Here is a 10,415-nt window from a genome sequence, read left to right as displayed (position 1 = left end):
GTCACTCAGTCAGTCTCTTAGACAGACAGACAGACAGTCAACAGACAGAGACATTTGAGGAGAAACGATAATTTGAACAGACGGAAAAATCAATAGACAAAACCAGAATTCAAATAAAACATCAGAATAAATAAATATATAAGCAAGACGCGTAGAAGAAAAGAGAAACATATTTTCTTTCCCAAAACTAACCAGCAACAGGAATTAGTAATTCCTCTCATATGATCAATCTTTTGAAATCCACATACATGATCTACTGCTCTGCGACTAATATTTATCAGCTCGGTAGAAAACTATGGCAGTGTAAGAGTTAAAGAGTTACTATAACAAACATTACTATCTGCCGCCCCTCTAGCAGATGACCAGAGGGTCGTCCGTAACCTGGTGTGATGCGCGAGCTTCATGTGTAGCACTGTAAAAAAAATTATTGCGGTTAAATCTGATTATGGGATCTGATCATTCTAAAATCTACAGCATTGAGTGTTGAGAACATTCTTTGCAAAAAATCCTCTATTCGACTTGCTTTTGAATTTACTTGAATTTTCAGCAAAGCATGTGCTAGACTCATTACTAATATCTATAACACCACCCTGAAACTAGTAACAAAAGGAAGTCGAAAAGAGCACATGCATGTAAAAGATTTTCTGGTTGCAGCAATGTATTCATCCACCTGTCTGGGTATCAGTGTAAATAGTGAAAAAAACTCTGCATAATATTTATGTATTTATACATACTTATTCATTCATACTTCAAATAATTTGTTTATTGAGCACTTGTATTTGTTATTTCTTTCATGGAAGCCCACACGACTTTCCTGGTAGTTGCGAAGTTGGCATACAAACAAGAAATGAGGAGTCACAAAAGCTTCAGTTGCCTCAGAGGTCAATCACATTGCATGTCCCTGTCATGATTAGATCCACATCATCAATTTGCCTGCAAGATGCATTTAGCATGCCACATCAAACAGAGACAGTTGTGTCACGGACATCTGCGCAGAAGTGACGTTCATCGGTATAGGTATCAGGTTCCCACACTTGTCTTGGCCAGCCTTCAATACTGGCGAGCCTGGTGCAGTGCGCGCCTTGCACCACTGAGCGACTGTTGTGTTATCATGGACTCGAATGCATAGATTCCCAATACAATACTGCTCCTTTTCGCTTTACTCTTAAATTTCTCTCTCTCTCTCTCTCTCTCTCTCTCTCTCTCTCTCTCTCTCTCTCTCTCTCTCTCTCTCTCTCTCTCTCTCTCTCTCTCTCTCTCTCTCTCTCTCTCTCTCTCTCTCTCTCTCTCCTTCCTCTTGACACTCACTGCTCGCCTGTCAGGCCACGGGTCACGTTACAGTGCCGCTCGTCAGTTATTGCAAGTTTGTCTTCTTGTCAAACCCGAACAGCAGAGAGAGAGAGAGAGAGAGAGAGAGAGAGAGAGAGAGAGAGAGAGAGAGAGAGAGAGAGAGAGAGAGAGAGAGAGAGAGAGAGAGAGAGAGAGAGAGAATTTTACAAAAACTGAAAAAAAGAATTTCATAGAGAGAGAGAGAGAGAGAGAGAGAGAGAGAGAGAGAGAGAGAGAGAGAGAGAGAGAGAGAGAGAGAGAGAGAGAGAGAGAGATTTCTGCGATGGATGAAGGAGCAGGCAAGAAACCAAGCGAAGAAGATAAGATAGGAGTCAGAAGAGCATGTGGGCATGAAGGAATGAAATGAAAGGAAGGAAGGAAGGAAGGAAGGGAGGAAGGAAGGAAGGAAAGAGAAAAAGAAGAAAGATACTTGCAACAAAGAGAGGAAACAGGAAAGAGGAAGTGAGGAAGATAAATGGTCGGATGAAGGGGAGAAGGAAAGAAAAAGTGTAGAGAGTAATGAAGTTATTTTGACATCATCAGTGTTGTCATCATTAACACTATTATTATTATTATTATTATTATTATTATTATTATTATTATTATCATTATTATTATTATTATTATTATTATCATTATTATTATTTCTATTATCATTATTATTATTTTTATTATCATTATTATTATTGTTATTATTATTATTATTATTATTATTATTATTATTATTATTATTATTATTAGTATTATTATTATTATTATTAACGGTGATAACAGCAACTAACTGTTGCTCCTGCCACAACAACAAACAACAACAACAACAACAACAACAACAACAACAACAACAACAACAACAACAACAACAACTTCTACTACTACTACTACTACTACTACTACTACTACTACTACTACTACTACTACTACTACTACTACTACTAGTAGTACTTCTACTCGTGTCGCTATAGAAACGAAGGTACACCTCCCTTGATAAAGATAAAAGATTAATCATATTAGCATTTTTTTTTCCATGCATTACATGGAAGGCAAGAAATTCTTCGCAAGTTTTTCTCAGACGTACTTTGTCTTCCTGTCTGTCCGTCTTTTGTGTCAGCCTTTTCCTTATCACTTCATGAATATGTCTGGTCTTACCTTTTTTTTCTGTCTCGTGTGTCATATATTCCTTTACTTACGTTACTTGTGTCGCTATCATGTCGTACTAATTATTTTATTCCTTTTCTTCTTCTTCTCTCTCTCTCTCTCTCTCTCTCTCTCTCTCTCTCTCTCTCTCTCTCTCTCTCTCTCTCTCTCTCTCTCTCTCTCTCTCTGGTTGTCTAGATATTCTTGTTCTCCTCAGTATTTTTTTTTGTTCCATTCACCTTCGCTTAATTTCTTCCTCCACTCCTTTCATTACATTCTACTCGTGTATTCTTTAGTTCTCTGTGCTACATTCAGTGTACGATTAAGTGAGATTGCGGTTATTGGAATACTCCACTTTTATGAGCAATGCACTTTATGACCTATAACGCCCTCTCTCTCTCTCTCTCTCTCTCTCTCTCTCTCTCTCTCTCTCTCTCTCTCTCTCTCTCTCTCTCTCTCTCTCTCTCTCTCTCTCTCTCTCTCTCTCTCTCTCTCTCTCTCTCTCTCTCTCTCTCTCTCTCTCTCTCTCTCTCTCTCTCTCTCTCTCTCTGATCCACATCCACTGACAATGCCTCCACTTTTTTAGACGTATATTCAACAGTGAACTCTTCACTCCTGTCCTACCTTCCTTTCTCTCTCTCTCTCTCTCTCTCTCTCTCTCTCTCTCTCTCTCTCTCTCTCTCTCTCTCTCTCTCTCTCTCTCTCTCTCTCTCTCTCTCTCTCTCTCTCTCTCTCTCTTTTCACTAATCCCACCCTTTGTGCTTGCATCCCTCCTCATCCCTCCTGTCCACCATACCCTCACCTGCGTCGCTTTAATTAACCCCTGGTATTAGCACACTCGCTAACCCCGCTAACTTGACACAGGTGATAACGCACATTAATGATAGCTAATTAATGTTTTGCACCTGAGACTAGCGAATTACCTGATAACTGTGCAGGTGAAGGGTAAGGGAAACGGATATAGGAAAGTAAGGGAATGGAAGGAAAGGGAAAAGAAGGGTAGAAAAGGGAATGGAGGTGAAGGGAATTAAAAGGGATAAAGAAAGGGAAGTAAAGGGAATGGAAGGGAAAGGAATGAAAATGAAGGGTAAGGAAAGAAAGGGAATAGAAAGGAAGGGAAGGGAAGGGAAGAGAAAAATGAAAGGGATCAAGGAAGAGAAGTGAATGACATGGAAGGAGAAAGAAAGGGAAAGGAATAGAAGTGAAGGGTAGGAAAAGGGAAGAGGAGTGAAGTAAAGGGAAGGGAAGGGAAGTGAAGGGGAAGGAAAGGAAAGGAAGTGGAATGGAAGGGAAGGAAAAGCGATATAGGTGAAGAGAAGGCAGGGTAACGAGGGAATATTATATGGATGGAAAAGGAAAACTAAGATCATATGTGTATGTGTAAGTGTACAAGATGACAGAAAGGAAATGAAGGTAATGAAAGGAGAGGGGTATCAATGAAAGGAAGGCAGTATAAGGATAAAATACTAGCTGGATGGAAGATTATATTTGCTTGTTTTAGCGAGTCAGGTTTATTTTCCTGTTTCGGTAAAGTTATTAATTATTTTCTTGTTCCTTTTTCTTTATTCGTTGGACTTTGTTACCTTGCTTTGTTACATTTCATTCTCTCTCGTCTCCCCTTCCTTGCATGACAGTATCCGGATCCCGTACTTATGAATCTCTCTCTCTCTCTCTCTCTCTCTCTCTCTCTCTCTCTCTCTCTCTCTCTCTCTCTCTCTCTCTCTCTCTCTCTCTCTCTCTCTCTCTCTCTCTCTCTCTCTCTCTCTCTCTCTCTCTCTCTCTCTCTCTCTCTCTCTCTCTCTCTCTCGTCATATCTATGTTTTTCCAGAACTATATTTACCTCAGAATATTCTTAATAGTACATCCCCAAACACAATAGCAATTTTGTAATATTCGTAACTGTGTACAATTTCATTTTCATTTATCCTCGCTCATGAAATTACTCGTAAGGCATTTCACCACGTCATCTGAAAGAAGTATAACCCAAAAAATGATGAAATAATGGAATAATTGTGTATGTCTCAAGAATAAGACGTCACGACAAAAAATATTTGCTTCTGGAACAATTTGAATTATAAAAAAATAAAATAAATGAAAATATAGTGTGTGTGTGTGTATGTGTGTGTGTGTGTGTGTGTGTGTGTGTGTGTGTGTGTGTGTGTGTGTGTGTGTGTATGTGTGTATTAGTACCGAGGATTCATATTACTCCTGCAGTAAATCCTTTCTGGCAATGGAATTACGGAGTTGATCCAAAGGGGAGGGAGATGTGCCTGTTATAATCGGCTAATGGCCTGCCCGAGCATACTTAGCAATGAATAATGGGAATATTAGTATGTTATGGTAGTAATGGTGGTGGTGGTGGTAGTAGTAGTGGTAGTAGTAGTAGTAGTAGTAGTAGTTATAGCAGTAGTAGTAGTAGTAGCAAGAGTGGTAGTGGTAGTAGTAGTAGTAGTAGTAGTAGTAGTAGTAGTAGTAGTAGTAGTAGTAGTAGTAGGAGAAGTAGTAATAATGACGGTACAAAAGAAGAAGAAGAAGAAGAAGAAGAAGAAGAAGAAGTTCAACAACAGCAATAACAACAGCTACTACTACTACTACTACTACTACTACTACTACTACTACTACTACTACTACTACTACTACTACTACTACTACTACTACTACTACTACTACCACCACCACCACACACACACACACACACACACACACACACACACACACACACACACACACACACACACACTGATGTAGCTGGTGCCCATCTACACCACCTACCAGGAAGCCCTCACCACCTTTCACCTCACCACCCTCCAGGACCACCACCACCACCACCTCTTTCAGCAGTTTACTAAAAAACTCCTCCATCACCCACGTCACAGAAATCCTCTTTCCCCAAGCTGCGCCTCCATCTCGCCACAGTGTTAGACACCATAATAAATTGCGTCCTATACGTGCCCGTACAGACAGATACAAAAACAGTGCTATCTCATCAATAGTGAAAATCATAAATAATGAACTGTAAGCAATCTCAAGTGTACATGGCATATTATCTTAAATATTCTATTACACATATTATATTTTCAACTTTCGAGCTGCTTATTATTGTTTAATAAACCGTTTATTATTATTATTATTATTATTATTATTATTATTATTATTATTATTATTATTATTATTATTATTGTTATTATTATTATTATTATTGTTATACACACACATACATGTTAGTATGTTTGTGTTAAAGTTCTTACTGAGCTTCAGAGAAAAGAAATAGAACAAAATAGGAAACAAAAAAAAAAGATGGAGAGAGCTGTAGCTTCCTTTCTTCAATTTCGTTCCACTCCTCTGACGAAATAATCGCCTAAAATTGTTCGATGAAAACAATAAAAAAAAAAAAGAAAGAAAAGTTATGCCGATATGATTATTTCAGTATTTTCTCTTTACTTGTTTGTCATTGGTTTAAGTATGTATTTGCTTTAGAAATTGTGCTTTGCGTATATGTGTGTGCTTTGTGTGTGTGTGTGTGTGTGTGTGTGTGTGTGTGTGTCTGTAAGCGCGCGCATGTGTATATGCAGTATGTTTTTCTATATGAAAACTTCAATATTTTTCTCGATATTTTTTTCTTGTGCTTTTGGCAGTGTGTGGTAAAATTGAGTTGAAACGTGTCATCTGTTTAATGCACAGGTATGCACGCTGGACAAAGGTTTAAAAAAAAAGAATGATGAAAAGAGTATACACACATCGGCGCTGAATAGCTTGGCAAAAAAAAAAAATGTAATCTGGGGATAAAAGCAAATCCACAATCAATTTACATTTTTGACGTGACACCAAATCTATCTGTACATTTCATAAAACTCACTTTAACCATTTTCTTGCTAATTTTTTTATAATCCATCTAACTAACTTTTTCCTTTTTGGCAACTGAAACTCATTCATACTACATTTCATAAAAAAAAAGCATAAGAAAAACTGCAAGAAGCCAATAGGCCTACAATATGTCCACTTATCAATTGTATCCTTAAGAATTCCTATTGACTGCACTAACATATTTATCCTATCTACCAGTTTATTAACCAATTTATTAATTCAAACTTTCTACCCAGTTATTGTTTTTTTGTCGACTCCTGTTACACTAGCCGAGAGAGAGAGAGAGAGAGAGAGAGAGAGAGAGAGAGAGAGAGAGAGAGAGAGAGAGAGAGAGAGAGAGAGAGAGAGAGAGAGAGAGAGAGAGAATAGTATTCCTTCAGCCTAAGTAGAATTAGTGGGTCGGAAGGACAATATCCCGCATTATTTGATTCCATTTTTCTATTACCGCCTGCTGCTTGCCTTCCTATCTGTCTAATTACTCTGATTTACGGCCTAGAGAAACCATTTATTGCGGAAAAGGGCGAGAGGAGAGAAACAGGAGGAGAGAAGTGAACAGAAACCGGAGAAGAGAAATAAGGATACCTGCTGTATATGAAGAGAGGCAGATAAAAGGAAAAGATCAGCAAGAAAAAAGGGGAAAATGTTCTTTGTGGAGGGCTGTTTATTTTGCGACGTCATGAGAGACACTAATCAAGCTTTATAACGTCAGGTGAGGGCGTGGAAGGGAGTGGAAAGGGGTGGTGGTGTGGAGTGAAGTGGCAGTGTGTCTGTGTCTGGCGCCGTCTATTCATCGTAACGGGAAGTTGTTTTCATCCGCCACTGTCGAGTACCCCCGAAAAAAAAAAAAAAATGTCAACTGGAGTCCTCTCGTATTTTTGTTAATGTTTTATTTAGTTTTGTGTGGTGTGTTTGTCACTGTTGTGAGTTTTAGTTTCTCTCTCTCTCTCTCTCTCTCTCTCTCTCTCTCTCTCTCTCTCTCTCTCTCTCTCTCTCTCTCTCTCTCTCTCTCTCTCTCTCTCTCTCTCTCTCTCTACGTTTTTTTTTTTCCTTTTCCTCCTCACTCTCTTGCCACTCTCTTTCCTTTCATTTGTTCATTTAATTTCCTTTCCATAAATGTTTCTGCAAACATTCGCCAACCTTCTCCTTTTCCCCTCTCCCTTCTTTCTCGTCTTTTCCACAATATATTTTTTTTTTTTTACATTTCATTCCTGCATTCCACTATTTTACTCACTTCGTATCTTCTTCTGTGCACTCGCTCCCTTTTTTACTTTCACTTCCCAGACATCACCCACATCCTCTCTCTCTCTCTCTCTCTCTCTCTCTCTCTCTCTCTCTCTCTCTCTCTCTCTCTCTCTCTCTCTCTCTCTCTCTCTCTCTCTAAACGCACATTCTTCCTACACATTCCTCTCATCCACATACAAAACAGTCTCTATCCACCCTACTCCATCCACCATCTCATCCACCCACCCTTCTACTCTCCCATCCACCCTAGCACTCCCTCCCGCTCACGCCTCTCCACATCACAGAGGCATCCGGCCGTGTCCCTTCTGATGCATAGTTCCTGTCCCTCCTTCCCTCCCTCCCTTGTATCGCCCTCTCACACTCTCCTTCCTCTCTCTCTCTCTCTCTCTCTCTCTCTCTCTCTCTCTCTCTCTCTCTCTCTCTCTCTCTCTCTCTCTCTCTCTCTCTCTCTCTCTCTCTCTCTCTCTCTCTAGCGAGTCAGTCGGCGACACTGACTTGATGTATAGAGGTCAGTAAAGGTTATGTCACTCCTCACGGATGAGTGTGTGTGTGTGTGTGTGTGTGTGTGTGTGTGTGTGTGTGTGTGTGTGTGTGTGTGTGTGTGTGCGTGACTGGTATTTAGTAATATTTGCTTGTGTTGTGTTTTTTGTGTTCTGTTTTTTTTTTTTGTGGTATTTTTATTTGTTTGATTTTAGTTTAGTTTAGTATAGTTTTTAAGTTTGTTGAGTTATGGAAAAGTTGTGTGTCTTTCATGTACTTGTGTTTCCATTTATTTTCATTGCTTATTGGGATGTCATAATGAGGAGGTTAAGTCTCTCTCTCTCTCTCTCTCTCTCTCTCTCTCTCTCTCTCTCTCTCTCTCTCTCTCTCTCTCTCTCTGAGTTTTGCCTGAATCTTGGTTCCAGTGATGTACTGACCATTTCCTGACAATTGATAGAATTCAACGAGATTAGATTAAATAGTGAAAGAAAAATGCAAACTAGTGGCAGTAAATGTTGCAGGTTGCAAGACATTTGATCGTGACTACATATATTCGTGTACTCCATGTTACTAACTGATATATTGTAGCATATCGTGTAACCTCTTTCTTATTGAAGATTTGTCATTATGTGTTATTATTATTTATTTTTATTTTTTTTGAGAAATGTAACTCATTTCCCCGTTCATTAACATTTTCTTTTAATAAAATACCTTATATCCTTTTATGAAAGTAATATATATGTTTTTCCTTTTCCTTATCTTATCATTCTATTTATTTCACCAGTTACTATTTTTTTTTTATTTATATATTTTCTTTTCCCTCTCACTTTCTTCCTTTTCCTGCTTCCTGCTGTATTAATTAATCTAAGTCGCCTGCTCCGTTTTGCTCCTTTACTTCATGCCATCATCATTTCATGAGTAGCTCCTTTAATTTTCTCTCGTATTTCTTTCCAGGTGCAAGAGGTAAGTCATGAAGAGCAGCAAAAAGAAAAGAAGGAGGAGGAGATGGAGGAGAAGGAGGAGGAGGAGGAGGAGGAGGAGGAGGAGGAGGAGGAGGAGGAGGAGGAGGAGGAGGAGATGGAGGAGGAGAAGCTGCCTTGCGTTTCTCATAAGTGTGAGTACCGCGTCATCTTAATTGGGGCGTATATATATTTCTTGTCTTGGAATGCTGCCATCTGTGTGTGTGTGTGTGTGTGTGTGTGTGTGTGTGTGTGTGTGTTATATAGTTTGTTACATGGGTCTATTTTGGAAGGATTATAAAATGTGGTATGAGATAATGTTTTTTGCCTTTTAAAAAAAGGGACCATATTTTTGTCTTTTAAATTTTTAAAATTTTCAAAATTTCAAATTTTTAAATGTCAAGATTGCACACACACACACACACACACACACACACACACACACACACACACATTGATTTACATATTTTTTTTTTTAACGCATTGTATTTCATTCATATACCTAAACTTTGCATAATATACAGACATTATTTTTAAAAAACCAAACATTGCTATTTTTTTTTTTTTTAATATTCGTTCAAAACACACGCAACAAGACTTACTGAAAAAAAAAAAAAATAAGGTGTTCAATAGACGTAATAGGCCTGAATGGCATCTCTTGGGAGCACTAATGTCTCACGCTCCTCCGTCGAAACACACAAGTACTTCCTTTGAACGCTGTGATCAAATAAAGCCGAGGTGTTTGTTCCCTCAGTCCCGTGTTACAAAGACTGTCCGGAAGCAAGGGAGGGAAGGAGAGAAGGAGGGACAAAGATTGGTTAGGAGAAAGGAACGAGACGGATGGAAAGTATCTGAAGAATGGTGTAATGGTGTTTAAAAGGGGGAATGAAATCAAATAAGCGTTGCGTGTAATCGAGTTAGAGACTTTCCCGTTTATACTTCTTGTTTGGCTCGGGTCTCTCTCTCTCTCTCTCTCTCTCTCTCTCTCTCTCTCTCTCTCTCTCTCTCTCTCTCTCTCTCTCTCTCTCTCTCTCTCTCTCTCTCTATGTATATATATATATATATATATATATATATATATATATATATATATATATATATATATATATATATATATATATATATATATATATATATATATAGATAGATAGATAGATAGATAGATAGATAGACAGACAGATACACACACACACACACACACACACACACACACACACACACACACACACACACACACACACACACACACACAGATGTAGATATTATGGGTGAGCGTGTTGGGATGATAATTTTTTGGGGGGGTTCACATTATTTTTTTTCTTTGCATTTATGATATGTTACCTTGAATAAATTGTGTGTTAGAAATATTTTTGTCATGTATTTCGATCTTATTTAAAAAAAAAATGA

Source organism: Scylla paramamosain, chromosome 10 (genome assembly GCF_035594125.1).
Source record: "Scylla paramamosain isolate STU-SP2022 chromosome 10, ASM3559412v1, whole genome shotgun sequence".
Lineage (NCBI taxonomy): Eukaryota > Metazoa > Arthropoda > Malacostraca > Decapoda > Portunidae > Scylla > Scylla paramamosain.
Note: the sequence above shows the minus strand (reverse complement) of the source record.